This window comes from Musca domestica, unplaced genomic scaffold (assembly GCF_030504385.1).
Source record: "Musca domestica strain aabys unplaced genomic scaffold, Musca_domestica.polishedcontigs.V.1.1 20, whole genome shotgun sequence".
Taxonomy (NCBI): domain Eukaryota; kingdom Metazoa; phylum Arthropoda; class Insecta; order Diptera; family Muscidae; genus Musca; species Musca domestica.
The window spans coordinates 9,363,330-9,383,136 of record NW_026712250.1 but is presented as its reverse complement, the minus strand read 5'-3'; the positions used below and the strand labels follow the sequence as shown (position 1 = coordinate 9,383,136).

At 28.1% G+C, this 19,807-nt stretch overlaps 1 long non-coding RNA gene across 1 annotated transcript in view; it reads right to left on the bottom strand.

Moving 5' to 3' along the window:
• Positions 1–9,287, bottom strand: part of LOC101901393 (uncharacterized) — an 11,125-nt gene extending 1,838 nt beyond the window's left edge. The window contains exon 1 of the long non-coding RNA XR_009342168.1: positions 9,192–9,287. This is a non-coding gene — a long non-coding RNA (uncharacterized LOC101901393). The remainder of the gene's footprint in view (positions 1–9,191) is intronic.
• Positions 9,288–19,807: the final 10,520 nt, after the last annotated feature.

Here is a 19,807-nt window from a genome sequence, read left to right as displayed (position 1 = left end):
TACAGTTATTATTTGCAGGAAAACAATGCAATTAACTCTTTGATTTATGCAAATTTCCCAGAAAACCGGTTACAAACCAAGAAAACCCGGTTCACATGACATGAATATAACCGTATCTTAATATTTATTTTAATACTATTATTGTTAGAGGGGGAAAAAATTCAATTTTCTCTTTGTTATACGAAAATTTCCCAGAAAACCGGTTCATAAACCGGAATATAACCGTGCATTGGCATGAGAAATTATTTGAACTCGATATTTATTTTAATACTGTTATTATTCGCAGGAAAACAATGCAAATTACTCTTTGATTTATGAAAATTTCCCTAAAAACCGGTTACAAATCAAGAAACCCCGATTCACATGACATGCATATAACCGTATCTTAATATTTATTTTAATATTATTATTGCTAGAAGGGAAAAAAGGCAGTTTTCTCTTTGTTTTATTAAAATTTCCAAGAAAACCGGTTCATAAACCGGAATATTACCGTGTCTTCGCATGAGAAATTATTTGACCTCGACATTTATTTTCATATTATTATTATTCGCAGGAAACCAATGCAAATTACTCTTTGATTTATGAAATTTTCCCAGAAAACCGGTTATAAACCAAAAAAAAACCGGTTCACATAACATGAATATAACCGTATCTTAATATTTATTTCAATATTATTATTGTTAGAAGGAAAATAATGCAATTTTCTTTTTGTTTTATGAAAATTTCCCAGAAAACCGGTTCATAAACCGGAATATAACCGTCTATTGGCATGAGAAAATATTTGAATTCGATATTTATTTTAATACTGATATTATTCGCAGGAAAACCATGCAAATTACTCTTTGATTTATGAAATTTTCCCAGAAAACCGGTTACAAATCAAGAAAACCCGGTTCACATGACATGAATTTAACCGTATCTTAATATATATTTTAATATTATTATTGTTAGAAGGAAAAAATGCAATTTTCTCTTTGATTTATGAAAATTTCCCAGAAAACCGGTTCATAAACCGGAACATAATCGTCTATTGGCATGAGTAATTAGTTGAACTCGATATTTATTTTAATACTGTTATTGTTGAAAGGAAAAGAAATGCAATTTTCTCTAAGTTATATGAAAATTTTCCTGAAAACCGGTTACAAATCAAAAAACCGGTTCACATGACATGAATATAACCGTATCTTAATATTTATTTTAATATTATTATTGTTGGATGGAAAAAAAATTCAATTATCTCTTTGTTTTATGAGACTTTCCCCAAAAACCGGTTCATAAACCGGAATAAAACCGCACCTTGGCATGAAAAATAACTTGAACTCGAAATTTTTTTACAGCTGTTATTTTTTGCAGGAACAAAAATACAATATTGTCGTTATTTTATGAAACATTCCCAGAAAACCGGTTATAATGGAAGAAAACCCGGTTCGTTAACCCGAATATTACCTAAATTGGCGTGGGGAATCACGTAACATAATATCTACTTTAATGCTTTTATTATTTATTGAAAAATATTCAATTGTCACACTTATCGAATATAGCTGAACCGGTTACTTATTGCCATTCAAGCAAATTTTAGCAAGACATAAAAACAAATGACTTCTGTTTATCGAGAATTCAACAAATTTATAACTTTTAAGCTTTTTTCAAGTCTATAAATCCGTTACTAATATATTTGGAACCGGTTACTTTTTATAGGTCGGATAAAATTTAACTAAAAATTATTTATATATGTGTTTAAATTATCAACGTTATCCAAAGATTTCGTAGTTTTTCAGATTTTCACTATTTTTTAGTGATTTCTTATTTTGAAAACCGGTTACTGTTCAAGAAAAACCGGTTCATATATCCCCAATGTAACCTTATCTTGGCATAAGAAATCACTTAAACTTGATATGTATTTAAAAACTATTATTATTTTTAGAAAAATATACAATTTTCACAATTATCGGATATAGCTGAACCGGTTACTTTTTGTCATTAAAGCTAATTTTAGCATAAAGAAAAACGATTTCATAAATAGCTTGTGGATTTAACAGATCTATCCGCTTTTAGCATATTTTGGAGTTTTTGAATCATTTACTAGGGTAATTGGAACCGGTTACTTTTGATAGTTTGCTTAAATTTCGACTAAAATAAATTTAGGTTTTTGAAATTTTCAATGTTTTTCCAATGATTTCATAGTTTTTCGGATTTTTACTATTTTTTTATCGATTTCTTATTTTGAAAACAGGTTGCTGTTCAAGAAAAGCCGGTTCATATTTCCCCAATGTAACCGTATATTGCCATGAGAAGTCACTTAAACTTGATATGTATTTAAAAACTATTATTATTTTTAGAAAAATATCCAATTTTCACAATTATCGGATCTAGCTGAACCGGTTACTTTTTGCCATTAAAGCTAATTTTGGCATAAAGAAAAACGATTTCATAAATTGCCTGTGTTATTATTAGATTCCACTAATTTGTTTAAAATTTTTCGATTTTTTATTTTTTTTTTTTTTAATATTAAGAACCGGTTACTTTTTATATTTTACGTAAAATTGGACTAAATATGAAATAAATTTCAGAAATTCTCATTTATTTTTTAAATTAATTAGTTTTTCAGGTTTAAACAATTTTTTTAGCGATTGAACACACTGAGAACCGGTTACTGTCCAAGAAAAACCGGTTCATACTTCCTCAATATAGCCGTATCTTGGCATGGGAAACCACATAAACTTGATATTTATTTGAAAACTATTATTACTTGTAGAAAAATATTAAATTTTCACAATTATCCGATTTAAGTGAACCGGTTACTTTTTGCCGTTCAAGCAAATGTTGCCATGAATTAAAAACAATCGTATACATTTCTCGTGGATTGAACAGATTTATACGCTTATTAGCTCCTTTCGAGTTTTTACCGGATTTAAAATATATTTGGAACCGGTTACTTTTTGTAGTTTGGATAAAATTTGATCAAAATTAATTTATATTGTTGAAATTTTCCACGGTTTACTGTTTTTCAGGTTTTAATTTTTTTTTTTTAGTGAGTTCTTATTTTGAAAACCGATTACAGATCAAGTAAAATCGGTTTATATTAAATACAACTGTTCACATTTTTACGGTTACTTTTTCATCTTCGTTTTTTTGTAGTTTTTTTATATTTTAATTTTAAAATCCACACAGTTCATTTAATTCTGTTTGAACCGGTTACTCATTTATTGTTATGAACATGTTGCAAATTTTGGCACTAATTCAGATCGATGTAAGTGCCGCTGGTGACAATTATTGGTTATTGAATGAATTACTGTTGGTTATCATGTCATATCCGAGATATTTAATTGTTAGAACCGGTTACTTTTTGCAATTTAAAGAAATTTTATAATTTTTAGGTTGTCTATAATTTACTTTTAAACATAAAGCAGTCCTTATTAAATATAACGGATTTTCAATTAATTTTACACCACAAATTGTTCGGTTATTTTATTTATTTGAAACCGGTTACTCATTCCCATTTCTTTTAAATGACAAAGATTTGCATTTCTTATAAATATTTTCAAATTTTTATTAAAATAACGTATTTTCAAAAAAATTTCACTCAATAATTTTTCGGTTATTTAAAATTTTAAAACCGGTTACTCATATATTAATATGTATGAGAAGAGGATATTGCTATTATTTTTTTTTATTTATTTGTTCTAATTGATATATGTATGGTATTTTAGAGAATATTTTACTCAAAAATTATTCGATTATTTTTGTTTTTGAACCGGTTACTCATATATTTATATGCATAACAGGAGTATTTTTATATTATTCTTTAAATTATTTTCACCGTGTATATAGTTTAATAGTTTTTATTAAATATTTCGCTCAAAAATTGTTCGAATAATTAAGATTTTGAACCGGTTACTCATATATTTGTTGGTTCAGTAAAGGATTTTTATATTTAATTTTTGATTTATTTTCACTGCCCTTTTAATAAAAATTAATTTGGGAAATATTTCAATCAAAAATTTTTCGATTATTTTAGTTTTTGAACCGGTTACTCATATATTAACTTGTCTCAAGAGACGCGCTTTCATTTATTAATTATTTTTTTCACTATTTATTAAATTGGAAGGTATTTTGTGAATTATTTCACCTAAAAATTGTTCGATTGACAAAATTTTTGAACCGGTTACTCATATATTTGTCGGTACGAAATAGAGATTTTTTTATTATTTTCTCTTTTATTTTCACTGCTTATTAAATAAAATGTAATTTAGAAAACATTTTATTAATTTTTTTTTCGATTAATTAAGTTTTTGAACCGGTTACTCATATATTTGTTGGTACCAAATAGATATTTTTTTGTTATTTGCTATTTATTTTCACTAATTATTAAATAAAAAGTAATTTAGAAAATTTTTCATTAAATTTTTTTCCGATTAAATAAGATTTTGAACCGGTTACTCATATATTTGTCGGTACCAAATAGAGATTTTTTCTTGATATTTTCTAATTATTTTCACAGCTTATTAAATATTAAGTACTTTGAAAAATATTTCACTCAAAAATTATTCGATAATTTTAGCTTTTAAACCGGTTACTCATTTATTTGCATGGAGCTATGGCAGAAATTGCATTCTTTTCAATTCAATTTTTATTAATTATTAAATACATAACATTTTAGAAATGAATTTATTCAACCATTTTCCGACTATTAAAATTTTTGAACCGGTTACTCATTTAACTGCATGGATATAGGGCAAATTTCCCACTATTCTTTTATACATTTTTAATGGTTTTCAAATATTATTAAATATATCGATTACTAGAAATTATTTCGCTCAAAAAATAGTTCGATTATTTCAGTATTTGAACCGGTTACTCATTACTAGGCAGCTAAGAAAAATTTGATTTTGCAATAATTTTCAAGTATTCTCATTGTTTCCTACGTAAACGGCATTAATTCATTTTTTTGGATTGTTTTAATTATCCAAATCATTCAGTTTTTGAACCGGTTACTCGTTTGGTTACATGATTTTTACGTCACTTTGTCATGTATTTTTAATAGTTATTAAGAAATATACAAATTTATAAAAAATGCTCTAGAGTTTATTTTACCCAAAAAATTACTCTATTATATTCGGTTTTAAACCGGTTACTCATTACTATTTTTGTACAAACGATTGGGTTTTGTATAATTTTTCACGTATTTTCATTGATTTTTAAATACATTGTATTTTAGAATCAATTTTACCCAAAAATTCTTGGATTATTTTACATTTCAAACCGGTTACTCGTTACAGAATGGCTGAGAAGGGTTGGGATATTTGATTATATTCCACGAATTCACATTGTTTGCTCAATATGACAATTAAAATAAGTAATTTTAGTAACAATTTTAATAATTTTCTGAAGTTTTCGAAACGGTTACTCGTTTTGAGATAACCATATTATATATGTTTTTCGGTATTTTTTTTTTTTTCTTGGTATTATGACTTGTAATAAAAAATGTGGTATTTTAAAACATATTTTACTTTAAAATGTGTCGAATATTTAAGTTTTGGAACCGGTTACCCATATCCGTTTAACGAAATTGTCCAAATTTTCATTCCCGATTCCTATTTTAAATACTAACCAGAAAATAGCTATGTTCAATTAGACCACTAATATTGGGATAATTTAGATTTTTGAACCGGTTACTCATATTATCCTGGCAAAATATTACGGTTTCTTAGAATATTTTTATATTTTATGTAGGTTATTCTTATTGTATGTTAAATAAAAGTATGAAAACAAATATTTCCCCCCAAAAATTGAGTATTTTTGCCAAGTTTTTGAAACGGTTACTCGTTTTTAGATAAAAATAATTATCAGTTTTTTGTATTTTTTCTTATTTGTTATTTAAATAGTTTTATTAGCAAACAAAATTCACCATGAAATGGCTCAAATATTTTAGTTTTGGAACCGGTTACTTTTTCACGTTTGGCAAAATATTTCAAATTTTCGTACCCATTTCCTTTTAAAATACTAACCAGAATATGGCTAAGTACAATGGGACCACTAATATTGCGATAATTTCGATTTTTAAACCGGTTACTCATATTATCTTAACAAAATATTACGGGTTTTGAAATAGTTTTTTAATTTTTATTTTGTGTTCAATAAATAACAGTAAAAAACAAATATTTCCTTCAAAAAATTAAATATTTTTTCCATCTTCTTGAACCGGTTACTCATTTTGAAGTAACCACAATGATCAGTTTTTCGTATTTTTCTCAAGTAGTTTTATTAGTTGTTTAAATTGCTGTATTTGAAAACAAAATTCACCTTGAAATGTCTCGAATATTCTAGTTATGGAACCGGTTACTTTTTTGTGATTCGGAAAAATTTCAATTTTTCATTCCTGTTTCCTGTTTAAATACTAGCGAGAATATCGATAAACACAAGGGGATCATTAATATTGGGATAATTTCGATTTTTGAACCGGTTACTCATATTATCTTAACGAAATATTACGGTCTTTGAACTGGTTTTTTAATTTTTATTTTGTATTCACCAAATAAAGTATAAAAACAAATACTTCTGCCCAAAAATTAAATACTATTTCCACCTTTTTGAACCGGTGAATTGAATTTATTTTTTCAAAATGTTCGAACCGGTTACTCGTTTTGGGGTATCTAAAATATGTAGTTTTTTATATTTTTTTCTGAGGTATTTTTATTAGTTATTTATATAATTGTATTTGGAAACAAAAATAACCTTGAAATGCCTCGAAAATATTAGTTTTGGAACCGGTTACTTTTTTCCGTTTAACGAAAATTCTCAAATTTCCACTCCGGTTTCCTTTTTAAATACTAACGAGAATATGGCTAAACATAATGGGATCACTTATATTTGAATAATTTTGATTTTTGAACCGGTTACTCATATTACCTTAACGAAATAGTACGGGTTTTGGAATAGTTTTTGATTTTTTTTTTTTTTTTTTTTGTTCAATAAATAACAGTATAAAAGCAAATATTTCTGCCCAAAAATTAAATATTATTTTCACCTTTTTGAACCGGTTACTCATAGTATCCTGAAAAAATATTACGGTTTCTTAGAATATTTTTCAAATTTTATTATATGTTCACTAATCTTGGCATAAAATCAAATATTACTACCGAAAATTAAATTAATTTTTTGCAGAGTTTTCGAACCGGTTACTCATTTTGCTGTATCTAAAATATGTAGTTTTTTATATTTTTTTCTTATGTATTATTTATATAATTGTATTTGTAAACAAAATTCACCTTGAAATGACTCGAATATTTTAGTTTTGGAATCGGTTACTTTTTTGTGATTCGGAAAAATTTCAAATTTTCATTGCCATTTCCTGTTTAAATGGTAACCAAAATATTGCTTAGTACAATTGGATAACTAATATTAGAAAAATGTGGATTTTTGAACCGGTTACTCATATTATCTTGACTAAATATTATGGGTTTTTAGAATATTTTCAATTGTATTGTTTATTATTCTTATTGCTTGCTAAATAACAATATAAAAGCGAACATTTCCAATAAAAATTATATATTTTCCATCTTTTTGAACCGGTTACTTATTTTTGGTTATTTAAAATATTCATTTTTTTATATTTTTTTCTAAGGTTTTTTTTTAGTTACTTAAATTGTTATATTTGAAAACAAAATTCACCTCAAAATGCCTTGAATATTTTAGTTATGGAACCGGTTACTTTTTTCTGTTTAACGAAAAAAATCAAATTTTCATTCCAGTTTCCCGTTTAAATACTAACCAGAATATGGCTAAGTACAATTCGATCACTAATATTAGAAAAATGTGGATTTTAGAACCGGTTACTCATAGTATCCTGAAAAAATATTACGGTTTATTAGAATATTTTATAACTTATATTATATGTTCACTAATCTTGGCATAAAATCAAATATTACTACCCAAAATTGAATTTATATTTTCAAAGTTTTCGAACCGGTTACTCATTTTGCGGTATCCAAAATATGTAGTTTTTTATATTTTTTCTGTGGTATTTTTATTAGTTTTTTATGTAATTGTATTTGTAAACAAAATTCACCTTGAAATGCCTTGAATATTTTAGGTATGGAACCGGTTACTTTTTTCCGTTTAACGAAAAATTCAAAATTTTCATTCCCGTTTTCCCATTTAAATACTAACCACAATATAACTAAGTACAATTGGATCGCTAATATTATTTTAATTTTTTAATCATTATTCTTATTGCTTATTAAATAACAATATAAAAAAAATATTACTACCCAAAATTGAATTTGTTTTTTCAAAGTTTTCGAACCGGTTACTCATTTTGGGGTATCTAAAATGTGTAGTTTTTTTATATTTTTTCTCAAGTATTTTTTATTAATTATTTAAAAAGGTTTGTTTGAAAACAAAATTCACCTTGAAATGCCTCGAATATTTAAGTTGTGTAACCGGTTACTTTTTTTTCGTTTAACGGAAAATTCAAAATTTTCATTGCCATTTCGTATTTAAATTGTACCCTGAATATGGAAAAATAAAAATCGATCACTAGTATTTGAATAATGTGAATTTTTGAACCGGTCTCCCATATTATCTTGAGTATATATTATGGGTTTTTAGAATATTTTTTACGTTTTATTAAATGTTCACTAATCAAATATTCCTACCAAAAGTGAATTTATTTTTTCAAAGTTTTCGAACCGGTTACTCGTTTTGGGGTATCTAAAATATGTAGTTTTTTATATTTTTTCTTAGGTATTTTTATTAGTTATTTATATAATTGTATTTGTAAACAAAATTCACCTTGAATTGCTCGAATATTTTAGTTATGGAACCGGTTACTTTTTTCCATTTAACGAAAAATTCAAATTTTCATTCCAATTTCCCGTTTAAATACTAACCAGAATATGGCTAAGTACAATTGGATCACTAATATTTGAATAATGTGGATTTTTGAACCGGTTACTCATAGTATCCTGAAAAAAATATTACGGTTTCTTAGAATATTTCTTAAGCTTTATTATATGTTCACTAGTCTTGGCATAAAATCAAATACTTCTACCCAAAATAAAATATTTTTTCCATCTTTTTGAACCGGTTACTCATTTGTTAATATCTAAAATATGTAGTTTTTTATATTTTTTTTCTGATGTATTTTTATTAGTTTTTTTTATGTAATTGTATTTGTAAACAAAATTCACCTTGAAATGCCTCGAATATTTTAGTTATGGAACCGGTTACTTTTTTCCGTTTATCGAAAAATTCAAATTTTCATTCCCGTTTCCTGTTTAAATTCTATCCAGAATATAGAAAAATAAAAATCGATCACTAATATTTGAGTAATGTGGATTTTTGAACCGGTTACTCATATGATCTTAACGAAATATTACGGTTTTTTGAAATATTTTTTTAATTTTTATTTTGTGTTTACTATTCTTACTGAATAGCATTATATAAAAAAGTACTTCTGCCCAAAAATTAAATATTTTTTCCATCTTTTTGAACCGGTTACTCATTTTGAGATAACCATGTGCATAATGTGCAATTTTTTTCTATTTTTCTCAAGTAGTTTTATTATTTATTTAAATTGCTGTATTTGAAAACAAAATTCACCTTGAAATGCCTTGAATATTTTAGTTGTGGAACCGGTTACTTTTTTTTGTTTTCGAAAAAATTCAAAATTTTCATTCCCGTTTCCCGTTTAAATACTAACCAGAATATGGCTAAGTACAATTCGATCAGTAATATTAGAAAAATGTGGATTTTTGAACCGGTTACTCATATTATCAGGACGAAATTTTTGCGGAATTTTAACAATTTTTTTTAAATTTTATTTTATGTTTGCTATTCGATTTTTAAAGCTTCAATTTTTATTTTTTTTTTTTTATAGAAATTTTTTATTCTCCGAATTATGGCCTGCATCCATTGAATGCTTGTGAATCCGACAATGAACTAAACCCTAGTCTGAGTTCCAGTTGAATTAAATACGATTTTGTTTTTTTTTTTTTTTATTTTTGTGTTTCAATTTAAACAAATTCATCTATCCAGTCTCTGGATAATCATTGACCAGCATCAAATGTTTCGAAAAAAAAAGGTTAAACCGGTTGAAAAAAAAACAAACAAGTAAAAAAGTATCGGTCGGCTTTGCCGACAGATGTATACCCTCAGCCCTCTTCACCCTCTATGGAGTGGGTTTTTAAAGAATGGGTCAATATTGTCAATCTCGTATCGGACCTACATAAATATGATATAAATATTATTATAGCAGATGGATATAGGAATTGTAAAGAATCACTGAGTTGTTTCGCAATTTATGACAGATAAAAATATTGAAAAATGTGTTTTTTTGTGGGTGAGGTACCAGAAGTTGTTCGCAGATATATAGGATCATCTTCAAAACAGATCTTGTGTTAGCAAAAATAATTTGTATGTGTGAAATTTGAAAGGAGTTTAATCCTTATTTCGCTTTCTTTGAGCGTTATGTTTTTCAAAATTAGATTATTGCTTCCTTTCTGTGCAGAAAATATATATCTCAAATTTTCGACCATTTGTGGGGGAGGTACCATAAGATGTGGACCGATATACTCCATCTTAACACCAGAGCTTGGGTTAATATAAATATTGGGATGTGCGCCATTCGAAGACAATCGGACTCATACATCACATTTTATGAGAGTTGTAATTATTAAAAATTTTGACCATTTGTGGGGGAGGTACTTGAAGGAGTGAACCGATATTGTCCATTTTTACACCTAACGTAGAACTGATGAAAATATTAGGATTTGCAAAGTGAGAGCAAAATCGGATTATCCTTTCTCTTTTTGTGCAAAAAATATATTTTTTGCAAATTTCGACCTTTTGTGGGGGAGGTACCAGAAGGAGTGGACCGGTATATTCCATCTTAACATCAGATCTTGGGTTAATATAAATATTAGGATGTGTGAAATTTCAAGACAATCAGACTCTTACATCACATTTTATGAGAGTTGTGATTATTCAAAATTTTTACCATTTGTGGGGGAGGTACTTGATGGAGTGGGCCGATATTTTCCATTTTCACACCCGACCTCACACTGACTCAAATATTAAGATTTGCAAAGTTGGAGCAAAATCGGACTATAATTTCTCTTTCTGTGCAAAAATTAAATTTTTTGAAAATTTCGAACTTTTGTGGGGGAGGTACCAGAAGGAGTGGACCGATATTGCCCATCTCCGAACTCGATCTAAGTTTGACAAAAATATTACGATGTACCAAGTTTGGACCAAATTGGATACTCCCTTCGAGAGTTATCGTGCGCACCAGCCAGCCAGACAGACAGACAGACAGACAGACGGACGGACGGACGGACGGACATCGCTAGATCGACTCGAAATGTTCTGAAACGGATTTGGTCCAAAGAGACCTAGGGTCTAAAACCGTTATTTCGACTAGGCACGTTTTGGCCGTATCAAATGATATATACCCTCTGTAGCCATATGGCTGAGGGTATAAAAATAGTGAAATATTTGTCTTACAACTTGCTGCGTTTTTTCATTTTTGGTTTGATTTTTTTAATAGCATTTGAGGTGTTTGGCCGGTTAGTTTGGGTTCACTGGTTGCCAAAGTCATCAGACGTTACAAAATTAGGTTGAAAAATGTTTTGACTTTCACCTTCGACTATTTAAATTTTTCTTTGTGTTTTCGCACCTTTTTTTCGATTCCTTTGTTGGTATTTTTTTATTGTTTTAAAATTTCAATTTTTTTCGGTTTCTTCAGCTGCCATCAATTCGCAAAATAAATTAAAATCTCATTATTTTTTTTATTTTAATTTTTTATTTCAAAAAAAAAAATATTTTTCTGAGACGTGCGTGTGCACCCAGAATTGTAAACAAACTGTTAAGAATTTTTCATGTGTCTGGCAATTTCAAACATTTCCAGCACCGGTTGGCGTTCGGTCTTAAGACGGAAGCAACAACTCGAACTCCAACTGGCATCTCATCTCTTGGTGAACTTTTCTTAGTCTGTGTGCGTGTGTGTGTGTGTGTGTGTGTGTGTGAAAATGCAATCACGGTAGTTAGCCAGTCACTCAACTTGTCTCAGCATAAGGACAGACATTGAAATACAACAGCAGCAACAACATTTGTTCTCAACCTCAAGCCAATACCGCAACACCACCACTGAAGCGTGGCGTTGCGGTTCAGAACAAAAAACCAGTTGAAACTATGTTACTGTAACACAGCACAAAAAACAAAAGAAAACACCAACAACAACAACTCTATGCCGATCTCAAAAACCGAGTGAAGAGCAATGTAGAACAACACGAACCTAGAACGATGCCAGATTTGAAAAAAAAAATAATTTTTTGGGATTGGGAAATCACGTCTTCCAAAAAAATATTTTTTTAAAAAATCCACGACTGTTGTTAATTTGAAAAAATATTTTTTAAAAAATCCACGTCTGTTTTTAATTTGAAAAAACATTTTTTAAAAAATCCACGTCTGTTGTTAATTTGAAAAAATATTTTTTAAAAAATCCACGTCTGTTTTTAATTTGAAAAAACATTTTTTAAAAAATCCACGTCTGTTGTTAATTTGAAAAAATATTTTTTAAAAAATCCACGTCTGTTGTTAATTTGAAAAAAAATATTTTTTAAAATACCCACGTCTGTTGTTAGTTTGAAAAAATATTTTTTAAAAAATCCACGTCTGTTGTTAAATTGAAAAAATATTTTTTAAAAAATCCACGTCTGATGTTAATTTGAAAAAATATTTTTTAAAAAATCCACGTCTGTTGTTAATTTGAAAAAATATTTTTTAAAAAAATCCACGTCTGTTGTTAATTTTAAAAAAATATTCTTTAAAAAATCCACGTCTGTTGTTAGTTCGAAAAAATATTTTTTAAAAAATCCACGTCTGTTGTTTATTTGAAAAAAAATATTTTTTAAAAAATCCATGTCTGTTGTTAATTTAAAAAAAATATTTTTTAATAAATCAACGTCTGTTGTTAGTTTGAAAAAAATATTTTTTTAAAAAACCACGTCTGTTGTTAGTTTGAAAAAAATATTTTTTAAAAAATCCACGTCTGTTGTTAGTTTGAAAAAAATATTTTTTAAAAAATCCACGTCTGTTGTTAGTTTGAAAAAAATATTTTTTAAAAAATCCACGTCTGTTGTAACTTCGAAAAAATATTTTTTAAAAAATCCACGTCTGTTGTTAATTTGAAAAAATATTTTTTAAAAAATCCACGTCTGTTGTTACTTCGAAAAAATATTTTTTAAAAAATCCACGTCTGTTGTTAGTTTAAAAAAATATTTTTTTTAAAAAGTCCACGTCTGTTGTTAGTTTGAAAAAAATATTTTTTGAAAAATCTACGTCCGTTGTTAGTTTGAAAAAAATATTTTTTAAAAAATCCACGTCCGTTATTAGTTTGAAAAAAATATTTTTTAAAAAATCCACGTCTGTTGTTAGTTTGAAAAAATATTTTTTAAAAAAATCCACGACTGTTGTTAACTTGAAAAAAATATTTTTTAAAAAATCCACGTCTGTTGTTAATTTGAAAAATATTTTTTTTTAAAAAATCCTCGACTGTTGTTAATTTGAAAAAAATATTTTTAAAAAATCCACGTCTGTTTTTAATTTGAAAAAATATTTTTAAAAAATCCACGTCAGTTTTTAATTTGAAAAAATATTTTTTTAAAAAATCCACGTCTGTTTTTAATTTGAAAAAATATTTATTAAAAAATCCACGTCTGTTGTTAATTTGAAAAAATATTTTTTAAAAAATCCACGTCTAATGCTACTTTGAAAAAATATTTTTTAAAAAATCTACGTCTGTTGTTAGTTTGAAAAAATATTTTTAAACAAATCCACGTCTGTTGTTAGTTTGAAAAAATATTTTTTAAAAAATCCACGTCCGTTGTTAGTTTGAAAAAAATAATTTTTAAAATATCCACGTCTGTTGTTAATTTGGAAAAAATATTTTTTAAAAAATCCACATTGTTGTTAATTTAAAAAAAAATATATATTTAAATAATCCACGACTTTAAAAAAAAAAAAATCCACGTCTGTAGAACTACACGAACATAGAACGATGCCACATTTGAAAAAAAAATAAAAGAATTATTTGCTTTGGATTTTTGGGATTTGGAAATTGTCTGTAACAACCCAAAAAACTCGTCGGAGACCAAAAAAAAATTATATTTTTTTGATCGGAATATGTCCGAATGTCCGTCTGACTGTCTGTTGAAATCACGAGAGACTCCACATTATTTAGTCTAGAGCTCTGAAATTCGGCACCAAGGTTTAAACTATATGCAGGTTGATTGGTATTTAAAATGGGCTATATTGGTCCACGTTTAGGTATGGCCCCCATATAATAATACCTCCCGATTTTCGGTATGTTGAGGATTTCTACAACAATTTCCAACCAAATTAGATGAAACTTAACAATCGGGGTTCCCAATTGGTCTCTTCTCTCCTTGCAAGAAATATTCGCCAGAGGTCCACCAATTGGTTTAGCCCAAAAATAACTATACCTACCGATTTTCGATATTTTGAAGATTTCTGCACCAATTTCCAACCAAATTGGATGAAAATTTACATTTGGGGTTCTCGGTAGGTGTGTTCTCTCCTTGCAAAAAAATATTCGCTACAAGTGCATTAATTGATATAGTCCCCATATAACGATTCCTCCAGATTTTCGGTATTTTGAAAGTTTTTGCCACAAATTCCAATCAAATTGGATAGAACTTAACATTTCTGAAATTAGGTAGGTCTTTTCTCAGATTGTGTAAAATTTTCGCTTCAGGTCTACCAATTAGTATGACCCCCATATAACGATACCTCCCGATTTTCGGTATTTGGAGGGTTTCTACCACAATTTCTAACAAAATGAACTGAAACTTGACATTTGGGGTTCTCGGTAGGTCTGTTATCTCCTTGAAAAAAATATTCGCCACAGGTCTACTATTTAATGTAGCCTCCATATAACTATCCTCCCGATTTTCGGTATTTTTAAGCTTTTTGCCACAATTTTCAACCAAAATAGCTGCAATTTTAGATTTAGGGTTCTTGGTAGGTCTGTTCTTTCTCTGCAAAATATTTTTTCTACAGGTCCACAAATTGGTATAGCCCCCATATAACAGTACCTCTCTATTTTCGGTATTTTGAAATTTTCTGTCCCATTTTCCAACCAAATTAGATGAAACTTGACATTTGAGGTTCTCAGTAGGTCTGTTATCTCCTGAAAAGAAATATTCGCTACAGCTCCAAAAATTAATATAGCCCCCATATAACGGTACTTCCCGATTGCCGGTATTCGGAGGTTTTCTGTCACATTTTCTAACCAAATTAGATGAATCTTGACATTTGGGGTTCTCGGTAGGTCTGTTCTCTCCCGAAAAGAAATATTCGCTACAGCTCCAAAAATTAATATAGCTCCCATGTAACGGTACTTCCCGATTGCCGGTATTCGGAGGTTTTCTGTCTCATTTTCCAACCAAATTAGATGAAACATGGCAATAGGAGTTCTTGGCAGATCTGTTCCCTTCCTGCAAAATATATTTGCTACAGCTCCAAAAATATATATAGCCCCATATAACAATACCTCCAGATTTTCTGTTTTTTGAAGCTATTTGCCACATTTTCCAACCAAATTACGTGAAACTTGACAATCGGGGTTCTTGGTAGGTATGTTCTCTACTTGCAAAAAATATTCGCTGCAGGTCCACTAATTGACAACCTTGCAAAAAATATTTGCTACAGGTCTACTATTTGGTATAGTCTCCATATAAATATCCTTACGATTTTCCGTATTTTGAAGATTTCTGCCACAATTCCCAATAAAATTGGCTGAATCTTTACATTTGGGGTTCTCGGTAGGTCTGTTTTCTTCTTGCAAAAAATATTCGCCACAGGTCTACTATTTGGTATAGCCTCCATATAAAAATCCTCCCGATTTTCGGTATTTTTAAGATTTCTGCCACAATTTTCAATCAAATTGGCTGAAACATAAGAGTTGGGGTTCTCGGCAAGATTGTTCTCTCCCTGCAAAAAATATTCGCTACAGATGCATTAATTGATATAGTCCCCATATAAGGATATCTCCAGATTTTCAGTATTTTGAAAGTTTTTGCCACAAATTCCAATCAAATTGGATCGAAATTAATATTACTGATTCTCGGTAGGTATTTTCTCAGATTGTGTAAAATTTTCGCTTCAGGTCTACCAATTAGTATGACCCCCATATAACGATACCTCCCGATTTTTGGTATTTGGAGGGTTTCTACCACAATTTCCAACCAAATTGGCTTAAACTTGACAATTGGGGTTTCCAGTAGGTCTGTTATCTCCTTGCAAAAAATAATCACTAGAGCTCCACTAATGGTTATAGCTTCCATATAATGGTACTTTCCGATTTTCAATATTTTGAAGCTATCTGCCACATTTTCCAATCAAATTACATGAAACTTGACAATTGGGCTTCTCGGTAGGTCTGTTCTCCCCTTGCAAAAAATATTTGCTATAGGTCTATTAATTAGTATAGCCCCCCTATGACGTTACCTTCCGATTTTCGGTATTTTGAAAGTTTCTGCCACAATTTCCAATAAAATTAACTGAAACTTAACAATTGGGGTCCTCGGTAGGTGTGATCTCCCCTCGCAAAAAATATTCGCTACAGGTCCACTAATTGCTATAGCCCCTACATAGCGACATCTCCCGATTTTCGGAATTTTGAAGGTTTCTGACACAAATGCCAATCAAATTAGCCGGAACTTGACAATTGGTGTTCTCTACTCGCCACTTCTCTCCCTGCAAAAAAAAAAATCGCTGCAGGCCAACTAATTGGTGAAGCCTCCTTACAAAGGTACCGCCCAATTTTCTTTTTTTTTGAAGATTTCGAACACAAATTTTCCCCTCAAGTTTTTAAAATATTTAATTAATTTTTTTAAAGACCCTTTTTTATGGCACAAATAATTTTTTTAAGAGTTATGACCACCTGATCCACCTTAAGCGTATTTTTTAATTCTCCTTCTTGCTTTTTTTTCTTTTTCTTCATTTTTTATTTTTTGCTTTTACATTCCCCAGTAAAAAAAAAACTTTCCATGCCATGCCATTCAAATCTAGGCCTTGTGGGTTTGTTTATCACATTTCAGCCATTTATTTATCCTTCACATGCCTTAGAAGGCCAACATCACTCAATTGCCTTTACCTTGACCCATATTCCCATCATCTTCCTTGCCTTCTCTCCCCACCAAATTTTTTCCACATAATTACCTCTATGTTGCATGTTTCGAACTGGAAACCACATGAAAATATAGCCTATCCATCAACATTTCTAGGTCACCACACATTCAACCTGTCCACGTGCAGTGGCATGACAATGTGGCAACATCAGCACTCGGCAATCAACCAGGTTTTGAGTTCTACTTTGGCTTTGTTTTTATTACCGCGTTTTTTGTTGTCATCGTCGCTTTTTTGTCTGTCATACCAATAACACACACACAAGGCAGCTACTTTAATGAGAGAACAACAACAGCGAACAAGTTTTCATCGCATGAACATTTCAAAATCCAGCCGGTTCCTCACAACCAGTCCGGAATGGAGGTATGAATGAATGTTGGATTTTAATTAAGAGACCGTTGTTTCTGGGGTTGATTGACGGGTTTTTTGGTTTATTATTGTTTGTGTTGTGAGAAAAGCACATAACGAGGGTGGGAATAGAAAACTTCAGGTTTATTATAAAAAGTAATTTTTGAAAAAAAGTATTCATTGGCCTTTGTAAAAAATATTTTTTAAAAAAATCCACGTTATTGGCCTTTGTAAAAAATATTTTTTAAAAAAATCCACGTTCATTGGCCTTTGTAAAAAATATTTTTTAAAAAAATCCACGTTCATTGGCCTTGTAAAAAATATTTTTTAAAAAAATCCACGTTCATTGGCCTTTGTAAAAAATATTTTTTAAAAAAATCCACGTTCATTGGCCTTTGTAAAAAATATTTTTTAAAAAAATCCACGTTCAATGGCTTTTGTAAAAAATATTTTTTAAAAAATCCACGTTCATTGGCCTTTGTAAAAATATTTAAAAAAACACGTCCTTGAACAAATATTTTTTTTTTAATTTACGTCTGTTGATACTTTAAAAAAATATTTTTTAAAAATTCACGACTTTTATTTCTTCCAAAAAATATTTTTTAAAAAATCCACGACTGTTATTTCTTCCAAAAAATATTTTTTAAAAAATCCACGACTTTTATTTTGTCCAAAAAATATTGTTTAAAAAATCCACGACTTTTATTTAGTCCAAAAAATATTTTTTAAAAAATCCACCACTTTGAATTCTTCCACGACTTCTATTTCTTCCAAAAAATATTTTTTAAAAAATACACGACTTTTATTTCTTCCAAAAAATATTTTTTAAAAAATCCACGACTTTTATTTCTTCCAAAAAATATTTTTTAAAAAATACACGACTTTTATTTCTTCCAAAAAATATTTTTTAAAAAATCCACGACTTTTATTTCTTCCAAAAAATATTTTTTAAAAAATCCACGACTTTTATTTCTTCCAAAAAATATTTTTTAAAAAATCCACGACTTTTATTTCTTTAAAAAAATATTTTTTAAAAAATCCACGACTTTTATTTTGTCCAAAAAATATTGTTTAAAAAATCCACGACTTTTATTTAGTCCAAAAAATATTTTTTAAAAAATCCACCACTTTGAATTCTTCCACGACTTCTATTTCTTCCAAAAAATATTTTTTAAAAAATACACGACTTTTATTTCTTCCAAAAAATATTTTTTAAAAAATCCACGACTTTTATTTCTTCCAAAAAATATTTTTTACAAAATCCATGACATTTATTTCTTCCAAAAAATATTTTTTAAAAAATCCACGACATTTATTTCTTCCAAAAAATATTTTTTAAAAAATCCACGACATTTATTTCTTCCAAAAAATATTTTTTAAAAAATTCACGACTTTTATATCTTCCAAAAAATATTTTTTAAAAAATCCACGACATTTATTTCTTCCAAAAAATATTTTTTAAAAAATCCACGACTTTTATTTCTTCCAAAAAATATTTTTTAAAAAATCCACGACATTTATTTCTTCCAAAAAAATATTTTTTAAAAAATCCACGACTTTTATTTCCTCCAAAAAGGATTTTTTAAAAAATCCACGACTTTTATTTCCTCCAAAAAATAATTTTTAAAAAATTCACGACTTTTATTTCTTCCAAAAAATAATTTATAAAAAATCCACGACTTTTATTTCTTTCAAAAAATAATTTTTAAAAAATCCACGACTTTTATTTCTTCCAAAAAATAATTTATAAAAAATCCACGACTTTTATTTCTTTCAAAAAATAATTTTTAAAAAATTCACGACTTTTATTTCTTTCAAAAAATAATTTTTAAAAAATCCACGACTTTTATTTCTTCAAAAAAATAATTTTTAAAAAATCCACGACTTTTATTTCTTTCAAAAAATAATTTTTAAAAAATCCACGACTTTTATTTCTTCAAAAAAATAATTTTTAAAAAATCCACGACTTTTATTTCTTCCAAAAAATATTTTTTTTAAAAAATCCACGACTTTTATTTCTTCCAAAAAAAAAATTTTTAAAAAAGCCACGACTTTTATTTCTTCTAAAAAATAATTTTTAAAAAACTCACGACTTTTATTTCTTCCAAAAAATAATTTTTAAAAAATCCACGACTTTTATTTCTTCCAAAAAATAATTTTTAAAAAATCCACGAATTTTATTTCTTCCAAAAAAAAAATTTTTAAAAAAGCCACGACTTTTATTTCTTCTAAAAAATAATTTTTAAAA